We start from the raw sequence: 14,886 nt of genomic DNA, 5'->3' as shown, positions 1-14,886 counted from the left end.
AAACCCACAGACATTAATGCTTATTTTGCACGCTGACTCCGTGACGGGTTAAAACTTGAGCCTTACATCTTGTGGCTTAGCAGCAAGACCACCCTTCCTCACCTAACCTCAAGCTGCGCCCAGATAGGTACCTGGGGGCTTCATGGAGCCCACCTCCAGGTCCTGGGGACCTTCTGGTTTAGATCAATGCAGTGAAGTCCTACATGGACTTTATGTGCACCCCGGGTAGACTTGTAATCTCATCTGCGAGTTTACAGCACCCTACGTAACGTGCAGAGCTTGAGAGAGAGCAGCTTTCCTGAAGTGGGGCCTGGAGCCAGCTGCTACTTGCAGGTTTCCAAAGGACTTTTAGAGCTGTTACATGCAAAAAAATGAAATTTTGGGGTTTATCCAACATCTTGTGGCTCCCCCTTTCTTTGTAAGTGACAGGAGACACCGCAGGATGTGACTGTTCCTTGCTTAGTGGCTAAGGGAGAGAGTTGGCTGTGCTGGTGTTTCCCTGGGAATTGAAGTGACTGTCCTATCTGGCTGCTCTTTCCTGTTTTCTGCCTCTTGGTGTGAACCACTCTTCTGTTAGTAGACCACATGGGGGTTTTTTTGGGTCCCATGAACACGATATGGGCCGCCTTCTCTTAGTTTCTGCAGCTGCCATCTCAAACTTGCGAGAGCAGCAATGCAGAGTCCCCAAGAAGTCATGGTCCAGAAGGGGCAGCCAGTCAATTTGCCATGAGGTTTGAATACAGCAAAGGTGGACTCTGAGATTTATGGAGATGATGCTTTCTGCCGTAGCTGAAGAGCTGCCAGGCTTTGCTCTTCTGAGGTGGGTTATGTGGTGGAATTTCTGCTCATCCTTTGATCAGGCTGATCCTTTGACCATTGTGGCCAGCAGGTCAAGGGAAGTAATTCTCCCCCTCTACTCAGCTCTGGCGGGACCCTACCTGGAGCACTGTGTCCAGCTTTGGGATCCCCAGCACAGGAAAGGCATGGACCTGTTATAGCAGGGCCAGAGGAGGCCACGGAGGTGCTGCGAGGGCTGGAGCCCCTCTGCTGTGAGGCCAGGCTGAGAGAGTTGGGGGTGTTCAGCCTGGAGAAAAGAAGGCTCCAGGAAGACCTTCTTGTCGCCTTTCAATACTTCAAGGAAGCTTATAGGAAAGATGAGGACAGACTTTTTAGTAGGCCCTGGAGTGATAGGACAAGGGGTAATGGTTTTAAACTCAAAGAGGGGAGATCCAGACTAGATCTAAGGAAGAAATGTTTTACACTGAGGGTGGTGAGCCCCTGGCGCAGGTTGCCCAGAGAGGTAGTAGACGCCTCATCCCTGGAAACATTCTAGGCCAGGTTGGACGGGGCTCTGAAAAACCTGGTCTAGTTGAGGATGTCCCTGCCCGTGGCAGGGGGGTTGGAGTAGATGACCCTTAAAGGTCCCTTCCCACCCATGATTTGCTCTGCTACGTTGGCCCATCTCTATGAACCCACCTGGAGGATGGGAACCATCTCTCGGTCTGCTTCTTTGCTAGTTGCCTCTAAGGGTTTGTTTGATACGGAAGAAAACATCACATCAGTGTCCCGGCTTGCTTCATCCACTTCCAAAAGCCGATGGCAAACAAACAGGAAGAGACAGTGAAAGCCTCCTCCTTGAGCTGGAGACTCCATGTACCACGTTGAAGACACGAGAGGAACTTTGCAAGCAGTGCTTTAAATCGGCTCTTTCACTGAAAAAACGAGCCGCTAATGAAACAATCATTTTGTGTGCCTCGAGTCTGCCAGATCACAGGGCACCATCCCAAATACGCCCCAGCAGGCCTACGGAACGATATTATTTTATTACATTTAATAGATAACGTGAAAATAAGTGTCTGCCTAAGCGTGGTTTTGCTTAGTCTCGCTGCTCCTGGAGATTTCTAACTCCCTCATGATTTTGGCTGCTTTTCACCTGGGAAAGTTGCTGGGATGAGCAGTCGGATGCTTGGATCCACGTGCTGCTCTGGGCTGGAGCTCCAAAGGGCTTTTCTCCTGCTGTTCTCTATCCCTGTAGCTCTCGTTGGCAGAGGTGCAACCCAGCAAGTGAAGCTGGAGGTGCTCAACGCCCATCACCGTGGTGTCATCTTGCAAAGCCACCAGCCTGTCCCAGAACCCAAACACAACACTGGATGGTGCCTTCTACAAGCAGATCCTTCCTTTCCCGAGGAGAAACCGCTACAGAGCAAAAACCAGGCAAAAAGAAGGAGGAAAAAAAGCCAAAAGTGAGAGCTTTAAGGAAAGCGGGACATCAGCAGGAGTGAAGGGAAATGCTAATAAATTAGTCTGTGCCTAATTACTTTTTGTGGCAGCGCGTGGAGGGGACCGCGTGCAGGATAAACATTTCCTCCAAAGGAAAACACGGGCATCCTGCCGCCTCCCTCCCGCGCAGCGTTGGCCACGCAGCCAGGGTCCCTACAATTATTTTTAAAATATTCCAATTTAAATGAAAATATAAAAGAGATATTTAGAATATTTATTCTATTAGTAAAAGTGCTTACCGTGTCACTTTTAGAGTGTCAGAAAAGCATTCTCCTACAGATGATGGATAGCAGCCTGTAATTATATATGGGGAGAAATTGCTGAGCGGGCCATATTTAACTGGGGAGGAGAAATACCAGCTTGGGCCATTAAGGGTTAATTTTATTCTCTAAATAATATAAAAAGTGCTGAGTCCGTTCCTTTGCTCAAAGTAGAAAGTCCTCAAATGGACCCCGGAGAGTTTATAATATTCTACTGAATCAAGTAAAAATGTTAACCTTGCTTCATAAAACGATGGCTTGTTAAAGATGTGCAGTCCCTTTTCTTTTGAATAATTTAGGATGGGAGTAAATCTTCTCTCGTTCTGCCTTTCCCCGTCCGAGGAACGGCGAGAGCCGTCTGCCTGCAGTCTGAACCGCAAAGGGTGCAGACGGCAAAGGTGTGCGACACCGGCGTAGCATCCTCAGAGGATAAACTCAAACGAGGATGTCCGGTAATTAGGAATTTAGATCCTTCTGTGCTGGAGTTTGGCACACTGGGCTCTTCTCCCCGTTGTGTTTTCCTCTCTGTGCTTCCCCCGAAGAAGCACAATTTCTGATTTTTATCAGACCTTCATAAAAAATGTCCATTAGGATCCATAATTTATGACGTGTCATTGGCAGTGTCGCTTCTTAAGTACTTTCTAGATGTCTTGCAGGATGCTCAGACCAAGTTGATCGGCCTTTGACCCATCCCGTGGGCTGTAACTCCAACTACGTGCGGTCTTTGTACAAACAATGCTTGGACCAGCCTGCTCACGCTTCATTAGAAACTTTGAATAAATGAGAAAGCGTTAATTTTGCATTCCCAAGTCCCTTTTCCGCGAAGGTAGACTTAACAGTCCCTCCACCCTTGGGGAGAGGATACAGCTCCTGTATGAGACCATGACCATGTCTTTTCTTAAGGGAATGTGACCCCCAATATTAATCATTTCCAGGAGGCAGCTGGTAGCAGAACCAGAACTGCGATTTCCAGCACTCTCACCAGTTCCTTGGTCATGGATTGGGAAGTTTCTCCACCCTGTGTGCGCTCACGCGGACCTACAGCTTCCTAAAGGGAGCGGAGGGACCTGCAAGTTCAGCTTGGTGAAGCTGTCGGTGAAATATGGCTCCAAATAGGTCTGCGGCTCATCATCTCTAAACACAACATTATACGTGTCTTAGCTAAAGTCACGAAGTGATGCCCACCACAGAAATCTCTCTGCCACCTTGCCTGGAGCTCCCCGACCTTCTCTGGCACCATGAAATGGTCACGTTGGGTGAGGCTGGTCCCTCTGGGCTGGTCACCTGCATTGGAGGAAGCCTGAAGGGGGAAGTGGGAAGAGAGGGAGAAATGGGGCCTCTTGCAGGTGCTCCCCAGGGTTTTCCGAAGATGATTTTGATGAGCTGCTCTGCGGTAAAAACTCGTCTCTGGTTCCCCGTCCCTCCTCCCATGCAGGTCCTCATGCTTGCACCTCGGTTTGGGGCATGGGTTCACTGGGAGAGGATGGGGTGAGGCTGGTAGGTGCAAGGGATGATGTAGCCCTATTGAGTGATGCCGTGGTGGCATGTTCCCTGGGGCTAGGGACAAGCAGGAGGAGACGCAGTCATGATGGGCTGCGTGGCCAGCAAGCATGGAGGAGAGATGCTCGGCTTGTCTGAGAGGCGATTTCTCTGCCAGGCCTCTCTCATTGCTGCATCCACGCTTGGCTCCTGAAATAATACACAAATAATATGAAATAATACAAAATAATATGAAATAATATCCATCCTAAAGGAGCTGGTAGGGTGATAAACTTGTGTTGCACGTCAGGCTGCTGTTGTAATATTTCCTGGCTAACTGGGGGCTGAGATCTCTGAGTGGCTGAGAGCTTGGACCTGGGAATTATGGCAAGCGCTTGGATTACATCCATGAACACCCCAAGAAGCAGGTGCTTGAGATTTCCTTCCAGGCAAAAGATTTATTGGGGAATAAACTGTATTTGGGCAATCGCAAGCACAAATCCAGGCTGGGTGGAGAACAGAATTGAGAGCAGCCCTGAGGAGAAGGACTTAGGAGTGTTGGTTGATGAGAAGCTCAACACGAGCCGTCAGTGTGCTCTCACAGCCCAGAAAGCCAACGGCACCCTGGGCTGCATCCCCAGCAGCGTGGGCAGCAGGGCGAGGGGGGGGATTCTCCCCCTCTGCTCTGCTCGGGGGAGACCCCCCTGCAGTGCTGCCTCCAGCGCTGGGGCCACCAACATCAGGAGGACATGGAGCTGTTGGAGCAGGGCCGGAGGAGGCCCCGGAGATGCTGGGAGGGCTGGAGCCCCTCTGCTGGGAGGACAGGCTGAGAGAGTTGGGGGGATTCAGCCTGGAGAAGAGAAGGCTCCGGGGAGACCTTCCAGCCCCTTCCAGGCCCTCAAGGGGCTCCGGGAAAGCTGGGGAGGGACTCTGGATCAGGGAGGGGAGCCACAGGATGAAGGGGAACAGTTTTAAACTGAAAGACGGGAGATTTAGATGAGATATGAGGAAAAAAATTCTTTACTCTAAAGGTGGTGAGGTACTGAAACAGGTTGCCCAGAGAAGCTGTGGCTGCCCCATCCCTGGAAGGGTTCAAGGCCAGGTTGGATGGGGCTTGGAGCAACCTGGGCTGGTGGGAGGTGTCCCTGCCCAGAGCAGGGGGTTGGAACTAGATGGGCTGTACAGATCCCTTCCCGCCGAAACCCTTCTATGATTCTATGAGTTATGGGTCGGGCGGGTTTTGATTCTGGCATCCTCCAGCCCTGGCAGTGTGTCAGAGCAAAGACAAGCGAGTCAGCCCCGTCCCCTCTAACTGCTGCATCTGTAAAATTGTTTTGTATTAAATAAGCTTTTCCCCCATGGTGTGCATTAGTGAGCGTGCTGCATTAAATACCTATCTTCATATTGTTTCCATCAGCTGCCTCGAAGCCTGTGGGTAAATTGTTCCCCCGTGGGGACTGTTAAACAGTAAGACACAGTGAGATTAAACAACGACACTACCATGAAAACGCACGGGGAGATGTACTGGAATAAATCACGGGGAAGCGGGAGCTCTGTGCTCCGGTGTTTGCTGGTAACCCATCGCTCCTGGGGACCACAACCAGCCCCATCCCTGCCAATGAGGCTTGACCAGGGGATCTGCCATCAGAGCAGAGCTCCAGTACCTGAAGGGGGGCCTACAGGAAAGCTGGGGAGGGGCTGTTTGCAAGGGCATGTAGTGATAGGACGAGGGGCAATGGCTTTAAACTAGAGCAGGGTAGGTTTAGATTAGACATTAGGATGAAGTTCTTTACAGTGAGGGAGGTGAGACACTGGCCCAGGTTGCCCAGAGAGGTGGTGGAGGCCCCATCCCTGGAGACATTCAAGGCCAGGCTTGATGAGGCTCTGAGCAACCTAATTGAAGATGTCCCTGCTTACTGCAGGGGGGTTGGACTAGATGACTTTTAAAGGTCCCTTCCAACCCGACACATTCTATGATTCTATGACATATGCTGGGACAGCCCAGAGATCTCCTAAAATCCATCTTTTCGGTCCCACTGAGTTGCTTGGCCAACAGCCTTTCACCAGAGCTCTGATTTCATAGAATCACAGAATGGTTCGGGTTAGAAGGAATGTTAAATATCATCCAGTTCCAACCCCCTGCCATGGGCGGGGACACTTCCCACTAGACCACGTTGCTCAAAGCCCCATCCAACCTGGCCTTGAACACCTCCAGGGATGGGGCATCTCCCACCTCTCTGGGCAACCTGGGCCAGTGTCTCACCACCTTCAGTGTAAAACATTTCTTCCTTAGATCTAGTCCGAATCTCCCCTCTTTTGGTTTAAAGTCGTTACCCCTTGTCCTATCCACATACAATATCGGCAATGCTCATGCTAGCAGGGGCAGGTCTGGTTAGGACACTTTGCCTGAGGAAGTGCAGCTTCCTTGGGAAAAATCATTTTCCTCCCTCAGGTGGAGTCTGGTGTTTTTCCCAGTGGCAGCTGCTTGATTTTTTCTGTAGAAAATTCAAATGTGGGGACTTTTTCTTAGCTGACGCCGTCTTCTCGTTTGCGTTTCTCTAGTCTCATGACACGTTAGGTTGTTTTTTTTCTCCTTTTCTGGTGGTAGTTTAACAGGTTCCCACCGTAAATTTATTTCATGTGTCTGATACATTCAGTTTAACACATTTCTTTAGGAAAAGCCACACGAGCTGTGTTAGCAGCAGCTAACAGTTAAATGTCTCTGGGGTTTTCTCTTAATTATCCAGCGATGGAGAGTGGCAGCCTGGGGTCCTTGTTCCTCTTAATCTGTTATCACAGAAAGGTGAAGATCAACGGTGTTCGTATTGCGTGTTCTCAAATGGTTTTTGTTGCCTGCTGGCTAAACCAGCATTTTTCTTTTCTCACAGCCAACAACCATCAGTTTTTGTTCTTTCTGGGTCTTTTTTCCCCCTCCTTTGGTCACATGTTGACCCTCAGCCAGCCTGCCTTTCCCTTGAGTACATGCAATCATTGAGGAACCTGTGCATGTTCATCCAGGTGGCTGCTGGCTGATTCCAGCTCTGTAATTACACTTCACCTCCATAGAATCATAGAATGGTTTGAGTTGGAAGGGACCTTTAAAGGCCATCAAGTTCCAACCCCCTGCCATAGGCAGCGGGATCTTCCACTAGATCAGGTTGCTCAAAGCCCCGTCCAACCTGGCCTTGAACGCTTCCAAGAATGGGGCATCCACAACTTCTCTGGGGAACCTGGGCCAGTGTCTCAGCACCCTCAGAATAAAAAGTTTCTTCCTTAATGTCCAATTTAAACCTAACTTCTTTCGATTTAAAACTGTTGCCCCTTGTCCCGTCACTACAGGCCCTGGTAAAAAGTCTCCATCTTTCTTAGAATCCCCCGTTAAATATTGAAAGTCCACATGAAAGTCTTCCTGGAGCCTCTCCAGGCTTCTCCAACCTCAGCTCTTTCAGCCTTTCTTTATAGGAGAGGTGTTCCAGACTGCTGATCTTACTGGGCTTCTGTCCCAGGTGGTCACAGTGGCCACTGCAGCACCCATCACATATGGTGTGGCGTAAAGGCCACTGGCTGTCCTCTTTCTGCAGCACTGAGACTTCACGACAGCAAAAAACATGGAGGTGCTTAATGGTGGAAGCTTCTTGAGTCTAGCAAGTATAAGAATGTCAGTGAATTATTAAGCTGTGTGTAAATCCTTTAAGAATGATTTCGTGCTTCTCCATCCTGCTGTCCTGGTCGGTTGTGCTCCTTCACCCCAACGTCCCCACTGTTGTGGTTGGACTAGTGGTGGGACAGGAGCTATTCTATGCTCACTGCTGCCATTTCCGAACTCCAAGAGCTCGCTTAGAGGAGAAGCACGGGGACAAATCTCTGGATGAAGAGCCCATCGAGGGTCGTTAAACATCTTCTGGCTGTGGAAATCCTGAAGGCCAAGGCTGCTCCTTGATCTTGTCCCTCCAAAACTGGTGCTGGCCGTAGCCAGAGAGTATCTGGGAGAGGTTTTGGATGGGTTGCGTGTTGTGAAGGGACTTTCGCTTTACCCAGATTTCCAAACAGCCTCCTCCTTTCCCTCCAGATGTGCTAGCGTCAAGAGAGGCCGTGTTTTGGGGATGAGTTTCGTCCAGATCAGTTTTCTGGGTGGCAGCCTCATACCTATGGGTCTTCAGCATCGCATCAGTGGGTCAGCGAAGGTTTGCTCTTCTCCTGGAGGCCCTTCAGATACTGCGTGAGACCTTACGCAGCTCCTTCACATGCGGATCGTTTGGCTTATGCTTTTAGTTTGGGACTAAGAGGTTTCAAATGAGGATGATTTTTCTTTCTAATCGCGCCAGGGCTGATGCCTGGAGAGAACCAGCCGCCGCAGGAACAGATTTCCTGGCTCAAAGCGTTCATCTCCAAACTCCATGATGTTGTTATGCTGAATTAGACCCAATCAAGCTGAGAAGCTCCTCCATGCCCAGCTACCAGGGGGGCTGTTTGAAGTGCAAGAAGTCTTAATATAAAACCTCTCTTTTCGGTATTAGCACGGGAAGGGATACGGGGAAGGCTAAGCCTTGAGCCGTCCCAAATTTTCCGTATCTTGGCCGTACCTCCGTCTTATTCCTTTTATGATCCTATCACAACTGTTTCCAATTTCCTCTCCCCTTTGATTCAGAGAGAGCTGGTGGCAGTGGGACACGCTCGCAGCATTGGATAGGGAAGGTCAGGATCTTGTATCTGTGCAGAATCTGGCCAGACCTGAGCAGAGGGACCATGGGGAAATGGCCATGCCATTAATGGACCTCTCAACATGATGAGGGGCTGTCCAGGAGGCCACTGGGGGGGATGTTCGTTAAAGCTGTAAATCAGTGAAACGAGTGAGCTGGTCAAAGTGTGGAGAAGAGGAAGAGGAGAAAGACTTGCATGATTTTGCTGCTTAGAGACATATCACTTTTCTCTTCCATTTCGGCGAAATCTTTAAAGATGACCCATGTGGCGTTGGGCTTGCTGAGCCCCAACACCCCGCTCTGTACCTCCTTGTCACCAACCACATCCTGCGCCGGGGATAAAACTCGCTCCTGCTCCTATTAGAAGAATCAAACCTCAAACAGATTTAACCATGAAGGTTGGGTGTTAGGGTCTGGACGTCAGCAAATTGCTTCTTCTTAAGAGATGATCCGTTTCATACACTTGCGATGAGGAGGTGTTGCATTAAAGCATCTCGGCAGCTTCTCCTCCCCCTTCTCTCACTCGTGCAAGGGAAAGAGCCATTTAAAATTTAAATTTATCTCCATCTTGCGCACAGCTGTTCTGGGCTCAGATGGTGGACAGGTGGTAGAAATGCCTGGTCTTAACTACGGAAACAGGGGTTGCATGCGTGAAGCTTTTCATGGGGCTGGTTTTAGAGGTTACGAGCCCTCGCTGGGCTTTTCAGGTAGGATATCACCATGCGTGTGGGGAAAAAGAGGAGAGGAGTTTGCCAGGTGGAGGCATCAGCATCCTTTTTCTTGGTGCCAGAGCAGGTATAGTATGGAAAACTACCTGGGCGTGGCTCCCTCACCTTCATTATGACCCAAATTGTGTTTGCCAGGGGGTTTTAACGATATTTTAGGCATATCTGTAGGTGGTAGCCACGTATCCACCGGTTCCAGCTACAGGTTCATGGTGTGCTGAGTGAACCTCAACTTTCCACTGATTTTCGGTGCTTGCAGGCATGTCTGGGTGGCACTGGAGATAACTCCTGGACAGTGGGGCAGCCCCTTCTCTGGGATAGGGGATTTATGGCTTACCTTCTTCCGTCATTCAGAAATAGCTGATGGAGAGCTCTGCCTGTGATAGCTCTTTTATAGTCCACTGCAGCAGTATGAAAATCAACTACAAAAGCAACTTCGTTTCATTTATCTTTAATTTTGGCTCTGGCTGACAGATGTTTTCAGGGTGTTAGAGTTGCCTGCTTGATTTGATTTTTTTTTTCCTATAATGTGTAGCAAAAATCTTCAGTCAACAAACTGATTAGTAAGGAAAATCTTCCTTAAAAAAAAAATAAATAATGGATAGGCTTGGTAATGAGCCCGCTCGTAAGATCCCGAATGGTGTCCAGGCTGGATTTGAGCAGGCTGAGATCTGTCGGGATGGATCCCGTTGGCTTGCTGGGGACATTGAGTCCTTGTGCATCTCCTCTGGGCGCTGATGGCTGTGCTACTGATCCTAAGTGATAAATCTTGGTAGTGGCGGTGGGAGCTTTTCGTTGAAAGCGCTTTGTAGCCTGCAGAGGAGATTTAAAACTTATCAAGCTTCTTCCATGCCCAATCCGACTCGCATATTGCTGCGGAAATCTTTGTGGGTTTCCAGTTGCATCTTATTTACTGTACTCTGTAATGGCATAATGAGGCTTCTTATTGCTACTTTAGTTTAACTGTAGTATCTTCAACAGCATTCACATGCTTACATTAAAGGTGTTGCTTATCAGGGCAAACTTGAACTGCTTAATAGCCTGGGCTAGTTGATAATAGTGCCTAGATAAATACAGGTCTGTGATTTTCTCTCTTGCACTTCAGTGTCTTTGTAGAAGGAGGTGCATCGCCAAACATGAAAATTAGGAAGTTCAGGGGAAAAGCAGTTGCTGAATCACGGTTATAAAGTGGGAATGTACTGATGAGGCAGAGAGTTCTTGATTTCAACCTGAACTTCTGTACAGATGAACGCAAAGAAGAGCAGATTTCATCTTTGCTTCCCGTGTTGGAATCTCCCCTTGTTCCCATCTGTTCTCTGTTATCGGATGATGTCTGCGTCCCGCGAGCAGTGGGTGATATCTTCCCTGAACCTCCTGGAATCACACCCATGGTGGAGCCCCTGATGCAGATGACACTGTAGGGGATGTCCAGTGAGTGTCTGTCTTGCTCCATCCTCAACGGTGATGATTTGGGGTTGATACTCACCGTCGATGGGTTCCCTGTGTGAAAGTGGCTCCATCACGGCTTTGAGGTGTGATGAGTGAAGTTGTGAGGGTCTCTGATGGAAACGGGGTTCCTCAACAAAGCAGGGCAGTGAATGACTGAATGCCATAGACGTTCCTGTGCAGGGGTGAATGCTGGTTCTTTGCTCATCAGTTTGGGATTCACCTTCTGGATGTCCGCATCCAAAGTGTTCCAATCAATTGGTCGATGTCCAAGTGGAAATCAGTACCAAGTGGTGTCCAATAATGGTCTGTACTAGGACCATTGCTGTTTCATATCTTCATCAGTGACATGGGATTGACTGCACCCTCAGCGAGTTTGCAGATGACACCAAGCTGAGTGGTGCCATTGATTCTCTTGAGGGAAGGGGTAGCATCCAGAGGGATCTTGACAGGCTGAAAGAGTGGGCCCGTGTGAACCTTATGAAGCTCAACACGGCCAAGTGCAGGGCCCTGCACGTGGGTGGGGGCAACCCCTGGTCTCAGCACAGGCTGTAGATGGAGGGATGGAGAGCAGCCCTGCCAAGAAGGACTTGTGGGGTGACAAGCTGGCCCTGAGCTGGCAGTGTGTGCTCACAGCCTAGAAAGCCCCCCGGATCCTGGGCTGCATCACCAGCAGTGTGGGCAGGAGGGTAAGGGCGGGGATTCTGCCCCTCTGCTCTGCTCTGCTCTGCTCTGCTCTGCTCTGCTCTGCTCTGGGGAGACCCCCCTGCAGTGCTGCCTCCAGCTCTGGGGACATCAGGAGGACACGGAACTGTTGGAGCGGGGCCGGAGGAGGCCCCGGAGATGCCGGGAGGGCTGGAGCCCTTCTGCTGGGAGGACAGGCTGAGAGAGTTGGGGGGGTTCAGCCTGGGGAGACCTTCTCGTGGCCTTTCAGTATAGAAAGAGGGCTTCTAAGACAGATGGAGAGAGACTTTTTACCAGAACAAGGGGCAATTGTTTTAAACTGAAAGAGGGTAGGTTTAGGTTGGACATAAGGAAGAATTTTCTTCCTGAGAAGGGTGGTGAGACACTGGCCCAGGTTGCCCAAAGAAGCTGTGGATGCCCCATCCCTGGAAGTGTTCAAGGCCAGGTTGGACAGCAACCTTTTGAGCAACCGGGTCTAGTGAACGATGTGATCCCATGGCAGGGATGTGGACAAATGATCTTTGAAGGTCCCTTCAACCCAAACCATTCTATGATTTAATGATTCCTCCTTATGTTTATGGCTTTGCTTTCGTGGTGGCTCAACTGTCCCGTTGTGCTTTGGGTTTAGAGTAGGGCTGAGTTGCTTGCTGTTGCTGGGTGATCTTCTTCCATCCTCTTGGCTTGCTGTGTTTCTTCTATTTATATTTTGGGTTACACTACCAATGAGCGTTGTCAGATCTGCGGGGCTCTCCTCCAGGCTGAGATGGGACACGGGCAAAAACCAAGCCTGGAAAATCCAATATCCAGCGGTTGCGACTCTAAGCAGAGCTCTCACCAGTCTGCAGGGAGCTGGGTGTAAGGAGCGAGATCAGGCAGGAAGCAATTCCCAAATAAGAAGATACATTTAAAGAAAAAAACAAACTAAATTGGAAATTCTCAATTACGGTACTTCTGCTCCTGCTTGGAGCTGAAACCTGGAGGTGTAAGCTGGAGAGGTACAATACTCTTTGAAGTGATTTTGCTACGTGGGAAATTCCAATTACAGAGGAGTAACACCCTCAAACCAAGGAGCAGCAAGATCAGAAGCAGCAGTTTATGGTGATTTAGAGGAAGCTCTAAGGTGATGGAGAAGGGATGCGAAGGAGAGCCCCATCCCTTAGGTCATTTCTATTTGGGCTGGACCATGCTGGGGGGATGGGTGCTGCAGGGACAAGGCTTTTTCTTACCCGCTTCGATCCCTCCCAGCTGTTTTGCTGCCTCTTAAATATGACGTTCCCGGTGATTTTAGAAACGCCGGCCAATTCTTGTTCCAGCTCCGGAGGTATGTTAGCTCAAATGCTGTTTCATTGGCTGCAAATACCGAGGCAGAGGGTTCTCGGCTTTGCAGTAGATCCTAGAGAGCATTTGGTAGATCCCAAATCCAAAGCATTTGGAGAAGGCCATCAGAAGTCATCGCTTCCCTGCAAGCATTTTACTAGGGCACCAAACTCTGTTTTGGGGGCAGAAACCCATTTTGGAGTGAATTCCTTAGGATAATTTTGTCGGCTAAATTTCTCTATCGTTATTCCACAGCCTGGATGATGTTCGGATGTATTGTCCTCCAGGTTTTAACGACAGGGAGCTGGAATTTTATTTTTTTTTAAGGCTGCTTCCATCTGCACCCAATTATAAAAAAGCCATCAAAAAAAAGCTATTTACTGGCTGTCAGTTCGGAGCGGCGTCAGAAAACAGCTCCGCCACCTCCAGCGATAGCTTCCCAACAGCCACTTAGTGCTGAGATGTGGTGGGTAAGAGGGACATTAAAACAGCCTGACATCAATCCAGACGGTTAATCCTGCTGCTCGGCGATGGGGCTACCTGTAATAGCTCTGGCAAAGCTGCGTGGATGTGCAGAGGGCTTTAAAAAATAGAAAGCACTTGAGTTGAGGCACTTGGATTTTGGGGATTAACTTGTGCTTTTAATGCTTCCCTTCCCCAGAAGGTCTGGTTGGTGCTTTTATCACCTCAGTGCTCCAAGTTTCCAGGCAGGTGCTGAATTCCTGTCCGTCGCGGTGGACGGAAAGATGGACAGGGTCCAAGGAGATGGGAAGATGCTCCAGCACTTTGCCATCTCTTGTCCGTCTGCTGGTCCCTTGTCACCTGCCGTCCCCCAGCACTGGGAAAGGAGCGATCGGGCAGGGGGTGTCACAAGCCTGGAGATACTTGAGAAGTTCAACCTGGGCAAAGTGCTGGTGGAGCGGAGCCGGGAACGCCAGGCTGGATGAGACCTCTCATCCCCAGCCCATAAGGTCAGTGGGCGGTTGTTGATCGGCCCAGTAACCCAGCTTCGCCTTCCTCCCGCCCTCCACTGCCTCCTGCCAAGCTCGTTCATGGAAAATATTAATTAATGTCATTCCCAAGATTGAGCCGGGACCTTGCACCAGTTGCTGTCTCCTCCTTTGCCAGGTCCGTGCTAAAGAAGGCTGCGCCGTGCAAACCTCCTCACCCCCGTCCCACTCCCCATGTGCCTTGGGGCCCGTTGGGCCATTTAAGGCTTTGTGGGTTGTTAGCGGCACCTTGAATTTCACCCAGAGCTGCCTTGGCAGCCAGGAAGGAGTCCCGGCCCCGGGGGCTGCCAGCCGGGCACCATCCCAGCACCGGGCACCACTGCCAGTCTGGGCTACGGGGGGAACCCTGGAGCGGGGAAACTGTGATGGGGACAACATCAGCAAGATGATGGCATCCTCATCAGCACCCGCCGTAGCCAGGGGATTTGTCCCCAGGGTTTTTTAGGGGTGCTCTGAGTTTTCTGTTGCCTCGGTTGGATGGGACCAGAGGTTTTTTTCTCTTTTTATGGTCCAACCTGTGGGCTGGCGGCGGTCCCATGGGGTTATAATTAGCCACCCCGACAGGTGGAAGGGATCGGATGGCCCCCGGCGCGAGGTGGCACCCGGCACCCTGCAGCCCCGCTTGGCTTCACCCTGACTGACACACGGCGAGCAGCAAACCTTATGGCAACCCAGCCCCGGCGTGTTTACTCTGGCATGCAGGGCAAGAGCAGAAGAGCTGCCGTAAATAAACAGAAGGGGCTTTTCCAGCCATCGAGGTGATCCCAGCCTCACTATCCCAGCCCTGAAACAGCGGTGATGGACGGGGTGTTATGGAAGAATTGCCGAGCGCTGGGAACAGCGTGGAAAAGCCATTAGAAACCCGAGCTGGGGACGTAACCCTGGGATTAGTCGGACACGGTTTGTTTTCTTTATTAAGTATCTTTTTGCCATGGAGCCAATAAACGTGGTCTGGACTTAGAGGTTGGTGCCGGTGAGAGCACTG

General features: G+C 50.3%; 1 protein-coding gene across 1 annotated transcript in view; it reads left to right on the top strand.

Moving 5' to 3' along the window:
• ZC3H3 (zinc finger CCCH-type containing 3) overlaps positions 1-14,886 on the top strand; it is a 193,796-nt gene that overhangs the window by 158,672 nt on the left and 20,238 nt on the right. The window lies entirely within an intron of this gene.

The sequence above is a fragment of the Larus michahellis genome, chromosome 2 (assembly GCF_964199755.1).
Source record: "Larus michahellis chromosome 2, bLarMic1.1, whole genome shotgun sequence".
Classification (NCBI taxonomy): domain Eukaryota; kingdom Metazoa; phylum Chordata; class Aves; order Charadriiformes; family Laridae; genus Larus; species Larus michahellis.
The sequence above is the reverse complement of the archived record's forward strand: the minus strand, read 5'-3'. Positions and strand labels throughout refer to the sequence as shown.